This window comes from Chelonia mydas, chromosome 11, assembly GCF_015237465.2.
Source record: "Chelonia mydas isolate rCheMyd1 chromosome 11, rCheMyd1.pri.v2, whole genome shotgun sequence".
NCBI lineage: Eukaryota > Metazoa > Chordata > Testudines > Cheloniidae > Chelonia > Chelonia mydas.
Window position 1 is genome coordinate 79397050 of NC_051251.2, and position 11832 is coordinate 79408881.

Genomic DNA, 11832 nt, shown 5'->3' on the forward strand with positions numbered 1-11832 from the left:
TGATTCTATGATGTGGGCTAATTTAGCTACAACAAATCGGGAGAAAGATTTTGGCATCATCGTGGATAGTTCTCTGAAGATGTCCACACAGTGTGCAGTGGCAGTCAAAAAAGCAAACGGGATGTTAGGAATCATTAAAAAAGGGATAGAGAATAAGACGGAGAATATCTTATTGCTCTTATATAAATCCACAGTACACCCACATCTTGAATACTGCATATAGATGTGGTCCCCTCATCTCAAAAAAGATATACTGGCATTTGAAAAGTTTCAGAAAAGGGCAACTAAAATGATTAGGGGTTTGGAACAGGTCCCATATGAGGAGAGATTAAAGAGGCTAGGACTTTTCATCTTGGAAAAGAGGATACTAAGGGGGGATATGATAGAGGTATATAAGATCATGAATGGTGTGGAGAAAGTGAATAAGGAAAAGTTATTTACTTGTTCCCATAATATAAGAACTAGGGGCCACCAAATGAAATTAATGGGCAGCAGATTTAAAATAAATAAAAGGAAGTTCTTCTTCACACAGCGCACAGTCAACCTGTGGAACTCCTTGCCTGAGGAGGTTGTGAAGCCTAGGACTATAACAGGGTTTAAAAGAGAACTGGATAAAATCATGGAGGTTAAGTCCATTAATGGCTATTAACCTGGATGGGTAAGGAAGGGTGTCCCTACCCTCTGTTTGTCAGAGGGTGGAGATGGGTGGCAGGAGAGAGATCACTGATCATTACCTGTTAGGTTCACTCCCTCTGGGGCACCTGGCATTGGCCACTGTCGGTAGATAGGATACTGGGCTGGATGGACCTTTGGTCTGACCCAGTATGGCCATTCTTATGTTCTTATGTTCTTTGTTCTTGCCAGGATTTTGTAATTAACAAGTGTTATTTCACAATTTTTGTTCTTTTTATTTTTCCTCTAGCACAAGTTTATTCTTTATCATATGACCTCATCGATATCACAGATGTAGGCCTGGAAGGGACCTCAAGAAACCATCGAGTTCATTTCCCTGTAGCTGTGGTAGGTTCAGTGTATCTAACCATCCCCAACAGGTGTTTGTCTAACCTGCTTAGAGATTTTGGAAATCCTACAGGCACCTACTTGTATTTTGAGGTGCCTAGATACTTTTGAAAATTTGTCCTGCAGAATGTAGGCCCTACAGAACGGGGGAATGTCTTCTGGAAAGCAGTGACTCTGGGAAGAACTCACGGGTCCTTGTGGACCCATAACTAAACAGAAGATCTCAGTGCGATGCTGTAGCAAAAAGGGTTAATGTGACCCTTGGCTGTATAAACAGGGTTGTAGCAACTAGGAATAGGGAGCAGAATGTAGCTCTGCATATGGGATCAGTGAGACTGACACTAGAATACTGTGCAGAGTTCGGGGACCAGCGCACAGCTCAGGGTCATAGGAGCAGCGAGGGGGATAACAGTGGGAGAATTTACCCCATGTCTGAGACATCTATACTTACACCAAGACAAGGAGTACAGGGAACGAACTGGAAGCATTAGCACATTAGCTAAATTATGACTTAATCGGCATCACAGAGACGAGGTGGGATAAATCTCATGTCTGGAATATCAGTAAAGAAGAGTACAGCTTGTTCGGGAAGGACAGGCGGGGGAAAAGGGATGTGGTGTTACGTTATACATCAAGACTCTATTCACTTGTTCTGAGGTCTAGAAGGAGATGCGAGGTAGATCTGTTGAAAGTCTTTGTGTGTAAGGACCAAAGGCGCCGGAAGAGGGGAGGGGACAGCAGAGGCCACCGCCGTGTGTGTGTGTGGGGGAATGGCCCCCGCACTCCCACCCACACATACACGCATCGCCTCTGCCCACAGTGCCACTGGCAGGATATGCGGAGGTACAGCCAAGGAGCACTGTGGAGAGTAGGCACTGCAGGAAGTACTGCCCAAGAGACCCAGAGTGACAGTACCCTGCAGCCCTCAGGTTGGACAGGTGTCCCTACTTAATCCAGGAAGATATCTGGGCAACCACATAGATCTTGGTCTGCTACATCTCCTGATTCCAGCCTAACTTTGACCCTGACTCATGATCCTAACCTGATACTGCCTCTGGTCTCTGACCCAGCCTGACCCGGACTCTTTTTTATGGAACTTGGCTTTGTGATTCCTCTAACATTGACCCAGAGACTCTCTTCCCTGGTAGGCAGACCTCATTCCAGCTGTGATTTGTAGGCAAGACTGCCTATGCTCTGATCCCTTACAATGGGTTAAGATAAAAGTGGGGGGGGAACAGAAGCTATGTCATGATAGGGGTCTATTAGTGACCCCCAAATCAGGAGAAGGAGGTAGGTGTGGCATTTCTAGAACAAATAACAGAAATATACAAAACATAAGACCTAGTAGTAATGAGAGGCTTTAGCAGATACCTGTTGGAAAAGAAATACAGCAAAACACAAATGGTTCCTATATGTTTTTGGAATGTATCCGGGAGAACCTTTTGTTTCTGAAGGTGGAGGAAGTAACCAAGGGAGTAGCCATTTTCAACATGATTCTGACTAGTGGGGTGGAAGGAATTGGTCGTGAATCTGAAGGTTGGAGGCAGTTGGGTGAAAGTGGCCCTGTAATGCCAGATGCCATGATTGGAAGGGAAGGAAGGAGTGAGAGTAGCAGAACAAGGACAATGACCTTTAACGAACTCAGCGAGCTGGCAGCTAAGATCCCACGGGAAGAAAATCTATGGGAAAAAGGAGTTCAGGAGAGCTGGCAGTGTGTCAGAGACACTAATAAAGGTCCAACCCAACAGCAAGCTCTCCTGATATAAAGGACAGATAGGAAGAATAGTAAGAGGCCCATATGGCTCCATCAGGAGCTTTGTAATGACCTGCAAACCAAAAGGGAATCCTACAAAATGTGGAAACATGGACAAGTTGCTCGGAATGAGTCCAGATGACTAGCACAAGCACATAGGGACAAAATGAGAAAGGCGAAGTCAGAAAATTAGCTGCACCTAGCTAGGGACAAAAAAGGCAATAAGACGAGGTTCTGTAAATAGGTTAGGAGCAAGAGAAAGAGGAAGGAAAGTGCAGGCCCCTTACTTAGCAAAGGAACAGGGCTAATAACTGACAACCTCAAGAAGGCTGCGTGTCAGGAATCAGACCCAGTCTCTGGGCAACCTAATGAGCACAGCTGGCCGGCAGTAGGCTGCTTGATTGGCTACAGGAACTGATTGGTTGGAAGAGTCAGCAGAGCAGTTCTGAAGCCCAGCAGCAGCAGTTCAAAGGCTGCTCAAAGCATCACCCATGTCTGTGATAGCACCTGCTCCTGCCTTGGCCCCAACCTTGCCCCTTATTTGCCTCATTCCAGCTAACCCAGTTCTGACTCCTCAACTCAGATTCCTGATCTCTGACATCAGCTCTGATCCCTGACTCTGGCATCAAGGCTCTGACTCCAGTTTTGACCCTGGGCTCTGATGCCTGGGTACTGACCCCTGCTCTGACCTCTAGGCATGATTGCCCATTGTGACAGATTTCTGTTACCAATCTGCCTGAAGCATCAGGTGATCAGTCTAAGGCCACAGGATCATTAAGGGAGGAGATAACGGAACACAGCAAGGGTCTACATTTTAAAGCTTTATTGATAAAATAATAAAATAACAGCAGAGAGTACTGGAAATGCTTCCATGTCACTCAAAGGAAGGAAGGAAGCGTTAGTGCTCCAAGCCCTAACCCACTTTCATACTCATATATGCCCCACCCAAAGCTGGCCAAGCCTGGGTGTGACGTAAGAAGAAGAGGGGGGGAAGGGTGGACGGGAGTGCTGTCCTGGGCCCAGGTCGTCCGAGGATCCGCTGTGATCTCCAAATTGCTCCAGCTCTCAGGAGGGTTTTAAGTCCCAGGATCCTTGGGAGGGGGGGATGCTTCGTTCAGGGACCCCTGCTCCTGATGCCCTCTGTGCCAGTCCAAACCTGCTTTTCATGGTGTCTTCAGCTTTCTCAAAATACCCTGGCTCCAGGGACGCAAGGCTCAGCTCCCCCTCTTGCTGTCTCGCCAGTGTTTTCAATCTTTGCAGTCTTAGGGTATGTCTACACTACGTAATAAGGTCGAATTTATAGAAGTCGGTTTTTTAGAAATCGGTTTTATATATTCGAGTGTGTGTGTCCCCACAGAAGTGCATTAAGTGCATTAACTCGGCGGAGTGCTTCCACAGTACCGAGGCTAGAGTCGACTTCCGGAGCGTTGCACTGTGGGTAGCTATCCCACAGTTCCCGCAGTCTCCGCTGCCCATTGGAATTCTGGGTTGAGATCCCAATGCCTGATGGGGCTGAAACATTGTCGCGGGTGGTTCTGGGTACATATCATCAGTCCCCCCTTCCCTCCCTCCCTCCCTCCGTGAAAGCAAGGGCAGACAATCGTTTCGCGCCTTTTTTCCTGAGTTACCTGTGCGGACGCCATACTACCGCAAGCATGGAGCCCGCTCAGCTCACCGTCACCGTATGTCTCCTGGGTGCTGGCAGACGCGGTTCTGCATTGCTACACAGTAGCAGCAACCCCTTGCCTTGTGGCAGCAGATGGTACAATACGACTGGTAGCCGTCCTCATCATGTCCGAGGTGCTCCTGGCCACGTCGGCTGGGAGCGCCTGGGCAGACATGGGCGCAGGGACTAAATTTTTGGTGACTTGACCAGGTCATTCTCTTAAGTCCGGCAGTCAGTCCTATTGAACCATCTTATGGTGAGCAGGTAGGCAATATGTCCTTCTGCACTGTCTGCTGCCAGCCAAAGATGTAAAAGATAGATGGAGTGGATCAAAACAAGAAATAGACCAGATTTGTTTTGTACTCATTTGCCTCCTCTCCTGTCTAGGGGACTCATTCCTCTAGGTCACACTGCAGTCACTCACAGAGAAGGTGCAGCGAGCTAAATCTAGCCATGTATCAATCAGAGGCCAGGCTAACCTCCTTGTTCCAATAAGAACAATAACTTAGGTGCACCATTTCTTATTGGAACCCTCCGTGAAGTCAACCCTGTAAGCCGTGTCCTCAGTCGCCCCTCCCTGCGTCAGAGCAACGGCAAACAATCGTGCATCTGAGTTGAGAGTGCTGTCCAGAGCAGTCACAATGGAGCACTCTGATTGGGCTAAAACATTGTCGCGGGTGGTTCTGGGTACATATTGTCCGGCCCCCCTTCCCTCCCTCCCTCCGTGAAGGCAAGGGCAGACAATCGTTTTGCGCCTTTTTTCCTGAGTTACCTGTGCGGACGCCATACCACCGCAAGCATGGAGCCTGCTCGGGTAACCGTCACCGTATGTCTCCTGGGTGCTGGCAGACGTGGTACTGCATTGCTACACAGTAGCAGCAACCCATTGCCTTCTGGCAGCAGACGGTGCAGTATGACTGGTAGCCGTCCTCGTCGTGTCCGAGGTGCTCCTGGCCACGTCGGCTGGGAGCGCCTGGGCAGACATGGGCGCAGGGACTAAATTTTTGGTGACTTGACCAGGTCATTCTCTTTAGTCCTGCAGTCAGTCCTATTGAACCGTCTTATGGTGATCAGGCAGGCAATACGGATTGCTAGCAGTCGTATTGTACCATCTTCTGCCGGGCAGGCAAGAGATGACGATGACTAGCAATCGTATTGTACCATCTTCTGCCAGGCAGGCAAGAGATGAGGATGGCTAGCAGTCACATTGCACCATCTTCTGCCAGGCAGGCAAGAGATGAGGATGGCTAGCAGTCGTACTGTACCATCTTCTGCCGAGCAGCCATGAGATATGGATGGCATGCAGTCCTTCTGCACCGTCTGCTGCCAGCCAAAGATGTAAAAGATAGATGGAGTGGATCAAAACAAGAAATAGACCAGATTTGTTTTGTACTCATTTGCCTCCTCTCCTGTCTAGGGGACTCATTCCTCTAGGTCACACTGCAGTCACTCACAGAGAAGGTGCAGCGAGCTAAATCTAGCCATGTATCAATCAGAGGCCAGGCTAACCTCCTTGTTCCAATAAGAAAAGTAACTTAGGTGCACCATTTCTTATTGGAACCCTCCATGAACTCCTGCCTGAACTACTCCTTGATTTAAAGCCACCCCCTTTGTGGATTTTAGCTCCCTGAAGCCAACCCTGTAAGCCGTGTCGTCAGTCGCCCCTCCCTCCGTCAGAGCAACGGCAGACAATCATTCCGCGCCTTTTTTCTGTGCGGACGCCATACCAAGGCAAGCATGGAGTCCGCTCAGCTCACTTTGGCAATTAGGAGCACATTAAACACCACACGCATTATCCAGCAGTATATGCAGCACCAGAACCTGGCAAAGCGCTACCGGGCGAGGAGGCGACGTCAGCGCGGTCACGTGAGTGATCAGGACATGGACACAGATTTCTCTGAAAGCATGGGCCCTGCCAATGCATGCATCATGGTGCTAATGGGGCAGGTTCATGCTGTGGAATGCCGATTCTGGGCTCGGGAAACAAGCACAGACTGGTGGGACCGCATAGTGTTGCAGGTCTGGGATGATTCCCAGTGGCTGCGAAACTTTCGCATGCGTAAGGGCACTTTCATGGAACTCTGTGACTTGCTTTCCCCTGCCCTGAAGCGCATGAATACCAAGATGAGAGCAGCCCTCACAGTTGAGAAGCGAGTGGCGATAGCCCTGTGGAAGCTTGCAACGCCAGACAGCTACCGGTCAGTTGGGAATCAATTTGGAGTGGGCAAATCTACTGTTGGGGCTGCTGTGATGCAAGTAGCCCACGCAATCAAAGATCTGCTGATATCAAGGGTAGTGACCCTGGGAAATGTGCAGGTCATAGTGGATGGCTTTGCTGCAATGGGATTCCCTAACTGTGGTGGGGCCATATCCCTATCTTGGCACCGGAGCACCAAGCCGGCGAGTACATAAACCACAAGGGGTACTTTTCAATAGTGCTGCAAGCTCTGGTGGATCACAAGGGACGTTTCACCAACATCAACGTGGGATGGCCGGGAAAGGTACATGACGCTCGCATCTTCAGGAACTCTGGTCTGTTTCAAAAGCTGCAAGAAGGGACTTTATTCCCAGACCAGAAAATAACTGTTGGGGATGTTGAAATCCCTATATGTATCCTTGGGGACCCAGCCTACCCCTTAATGCCATGGCTCATGAAGCCATACACAGGCAGCCTGGACAGTAGTCAGGAGCTGTTCAACTACAGGCTGAGCAAGTGCAGAATGGTGGTAGAATGTGCATTTGGATGTTTAAAGGCGCGCTGGCGCAGTTTACTGACTCGCTTAGACCTCAGCGAAACCAATATTCCCACTGTTATTACTGCTTGCTGTGTGCTCCACAATATCTGTGAGAGTAAGGGGGAGACGTTTATGGCGGGGTGGGAGGTTGAGGCAAATCGCCTGGCTGCTGGTTACGCGCAGCCAGACACCAGGGCGGTTAGAAGAGCACAGGAGGGCGCGGTACGCATCAGAGAGGCTTTGAAAACCAGTTTCATGACTGGCCAGGCTACGGTGTGAAAGTTCTGTTTGTTTCTCCTTGATGAAACCCCCCGCCCCTTGGTTCACTCTACTTCCCTGTAAGCTAACCACCCTCTCCTCCTCCCTTCGATCACCGCTTGCAGAGGCAATAAAGTCATTGTTGCTTCACATTCATGCATTCTTCATTCATTCATCACACAAACAGGGGGATGACTACCAAGGTAGCCCAGGAGGGGTGGTGGAGGAGGGAAGGAAAATGCCACACAGCACTTTAAAAGTTTACAACTTTAAAATTTATTGAATGACAGCCTTCTTTTTTTTGGGCAATCCTCTGTGGTGGAGTGGCTGGTTGGCCGGAGGCCCCCCCACCGCGTTCTTGGGCGTCTGGGTGTGGAGGCTATGGAACTTGGGGAGGAGGGCGGTTGGTTACACAGGGGCTGTAGTGGCAGTCTGTTCTCCAGCTGCCTTTGCTGCAGCTCAACCATACACTGGAGCATACTGGTTTGATCCTCCAGCAGCCTCAGCATTGAATCCTGCCTCCTCTCATCACGCTGCCGCCACATTCGAGCTTCAGCCCTCTCTTCAGCCCGCCACTTACTCTCTTCAGCCCGCCACTTACTCTCTTCAGCCCGCCACCTCTCCTCCCGGTCATTTTGTGCTTTCCTGCAGTCTGACATTATTTGCCTCCACGCATTCGTCTGTGCTCTGTCAGTGTGGGAGGACAGCATCAGCTCGGAGAACATTTCATCTCGAGTGCGTTTTTTTTTCTTTCTAATCTTCACTAGCCTCTGGGAAGGAGAAGATCCTGTGATCATTGAAACACATGCAGCTGGTGGAGAAAAAAAAAGGGACAGCGGTATTTAAAAAGACACATTTTATAAAACACTGGCTACACTCTTTCAGGGTAAACCTTGCTGTTAACATTACATACATAGCACATGTGCTTTCGTTACAAGGTCGCATTTTGCCTCCCGCCACCGCATGGCTACCCCCTCAACCCTCCCCCCTCCCTGTGGCTAACAGCGGGGAACATTTCTGTTCAGCCGCAGGCAAACAGCCCAGCAGGAACGGGCACCTCTGAGTGTCCCCTGAAGAAAAGCACCCTATTTCAACCAAGTGACCATGGATTATATCTCACTCTCCTGAGGATAACACAGAGAGATAAAGAACGGATGTTGTTTGAACGCCAGCAAACATACACTGCAATGCTTTGTTGTACAATGATTCCTGAGTACGTGTTACTGGCCTGGAGTGGTAAAGTGTCCTACCATGAAGGACGCAATAAGTCTGCCCTCCCCAGAAACCTTTTGCAAAGGCTTTGGGAGTATATCCAGGAGAGCCGCGAATGCCAGGGCAAAGTAATCCTTTCACATGCTTGCTTTTAAACCATGTATAGTATTTTAAAAGGTACACTCACCGGAGGTCCCTTCTCCGCCTGCTGGGTCCAGGAGGCAGCCTTGGGTGGGTTCGGGGGGTACTGGCTCCAGGTCCAGGGTGAGAAACAGTTCCTGGCTGTCGGGAAAACCGGTTTCTCCGCTTGCTTGCTGTGAGCTATCTACAACCTCCTCCTCATCATCATCTTCTTCATCCCCAAAACCTGCTTCCGTATTGCCTCCATCTCCATTGAAGGAGTCAAACAACATGGCTGGGGTAGTGGTGGCTGAACCCCCTAAAATGGCATGCAGCTCATCATAGAAGCGGCATGTTTGGGGTTCTGACCCGGAGCGGCCGTTCGCCTCTCTGGTTTTCTGGTAGGCTTGCTCCTTCAGTTTCACGCGGCACTGCTTCGGGTCCCTGTTATGGCCTCTGTCCTTCATGCCCTGGGAGATTTTGACAAAGGTTTTGGCATTTCGAAAACTGGAACGGAGTTCTGATAGCACGGATTCCTCTCCCCATACAGCGATCAGATCCCGTACCTCCCGTTCGGTCCATGCTGGAGCTCTTTTGCGATTCTGAGACTCCATCATGGTCACCTCTGCTGATGAGCTCTGCATGGTCACCTGCAGCTTGCCACGCTGGCCAAACAGGAAATGAGATTCAAAAGTTCGCGGTTCTTTTCCTGTCTACCTGGCCAGTGCATCTGAGTTGAGAGTGCTGTCCAGAGCGGTCAAAATGGAGCACTCTGGGATAGCTCCCGGAGGCCAATACCGTCAAATTGTGTCCACAGTACCCCAAATTCAACCCGGCAAGGCCGATTTAAGCGCTAATCCACTTGTCAGGGGTGGAGTAAGGAAATCGATTTTAAGAGCCCTTTAAGTCGAAATAAACGGCTTCATCATGTGGACAGGTGCGGGTTTACATCGATTTAACGCTGCTAAATTCGACCTAAAGTCCTAGTGTAGACCAGGGCTTAGACCTTGTTTTCTTCTTTACTGGCCTCACTTGCCTCGTTTGTTATGGGCTGGCTCTGCAGGTCTGTTCAGTTGAATCTCCCTTTCTCATGGCTGGTCGGTGGATTCCGGGCCCCCTCTTTCTTGGCAAGCAGCCGAAAGACAGATGTGTGCCGTGGCCTTGAGCTGGTGGAGTCAGCGTCTTATCTTCGGGCCTAGCATGAGTGTGGAGTTAACCCGTTCTCTGCTCTCTTCCCCCCACCCACCCACCCCCTGGCCTCTTGCAACCTGCAAAGGAATCCTCCATTCCACACTCACTCAGACCTTTGACCCTTTCCAAAATACCCTGCAATGCTTGCAACAGTGTTAGCAATATACAAAGCCTATCTGCCTTCCCCAGGGGACCCTTTGAGGGAGGGGGCCATCGGGGTGTGACACCATGTCTGAGTCACTAACACTGGGGTGTTTAATGCCTATTTAGCTTCATTCTTCACTAAAAAAGTCAATTATGACCAGGTACTCAACACAATTCATATTCACAACAAGGGGGAAGGAGCCCAGCCAAAATAGGGAAAGAACAGGTTAAAGAATATTTAGGTAAGTTCGATGTATTCATGTTGGTGGAACCTGATGAAATTCACCTGAGGGCACTTAAGGAACTAGCTGACAGGCTCTCAGACCTGCTAACGATTCTCTCTCAGCAGAGCCATGCCATCCACAGGACGGTTTGAGCCGGGGCGACTCTAGGCATACCTCCCAACATTTTTGAAAATTTAATTGGCTTTATTGCTCCCCCCGCCCCATGAATCACTTTACTGGGTGAAAGGTTTCAGAGTAGCAGCCGTGTTAGTCTGTATTTGCAAAAAGAAAAGGAGTACTTGTGGCACCTTAGAGACTAACAAATTTATCTGAGCATAAGCTTTTGTGAGCATCTGATGAAGTGAGCTGTAGCTTATGCTCAAATAAATTTGTTAGTCTCTAAGGTGCCACAAGTCCTCCTTTTCTTTTTACTGAGTGAGCTTTACTGAGCTTTACTGCTTCCGGAGGATGTGGGGCCTGGGCGGCTTGGGGGCCGGCAGCAGTGTCCAGCCCTGCTCCACTCCACTCCGCTATGCCCCTCCTCACCAATTTCCAGTGTCACTCGGGAGAGAAAGGGGCACGGGCTTGGGGAAGGGGTGGAATGGGGGCAGAGCAGAGATGGGAAGAGGTGTGGCGGGGGTTTGGGAGAAGGGCCTGGGGTGGTGGTGGGGGGAGTTGTCCCGGGCCCTGTACCCCCCTAGGGACAGCCCTGGCTCTCAGAACTCATGGAGGATGGATGTGGATCCTGGGACTGGAGAAAGGCAAACACTGTACCTGTCTTTAAAAAGGGGAACAAAGAGGACACAGGGAACTATAGACCAGTCAGCCTAACTTCAGTTACCGGAATAAATATTTTAGAGCACTCTCCCATGCAGGCCCATCCCTAGGGGGGGTGCGGGGCCCACTAGGAGAACTAGGTAGTCGCCTAGGGCGCCAAGTGGTTGGGGGTGGTGGAGCGGAGGTGAGCTGGGGCAGGGGGGTGCGGGGAGGGCCACCTGCAGCAAGTAACGGGGGGCGGCGCACAGGGCAACGCTCCCCACCCCGGCTCCCGTCTGCTCTGGCTCCTCCCCTGAGCCCCGCCCCGCTCTGCCTCTCTCCCTCCTAGGCTTGCGCACCAAGCAGCTGATTGGCCCGCAAGCCTGGGAGGCGGGAGAAGCAGCAGCGGCGGCCTGCTCGAGGAGGAGGCGGAGCAGAGGAGAGCGGCCACGGGTGTCAGAGACTCTGAGAGCCCCCTAACAAAGATGGGCACGGGTTCAAAGCTTCTGTCCAGGATTTGGCAGGGAGGGGCGCTCTGGGCACTGGATCCCCTGCTACAGTGCTCGGTCTGAGACCTCACATACAGCACTGACCCTTCGGATGAGCTGTTGGCACCAACAGGCCTCACTGAAGGAATTCTTAGGAGACACCGGTGCTTCCTGACTCTGAATGTAAATCTGGCTGTGGGAATGTCCCTGCAAATTCAGAGATTGCTCCATTCATCTGACTGGACTGGCACAGTGCTGGGCTCAC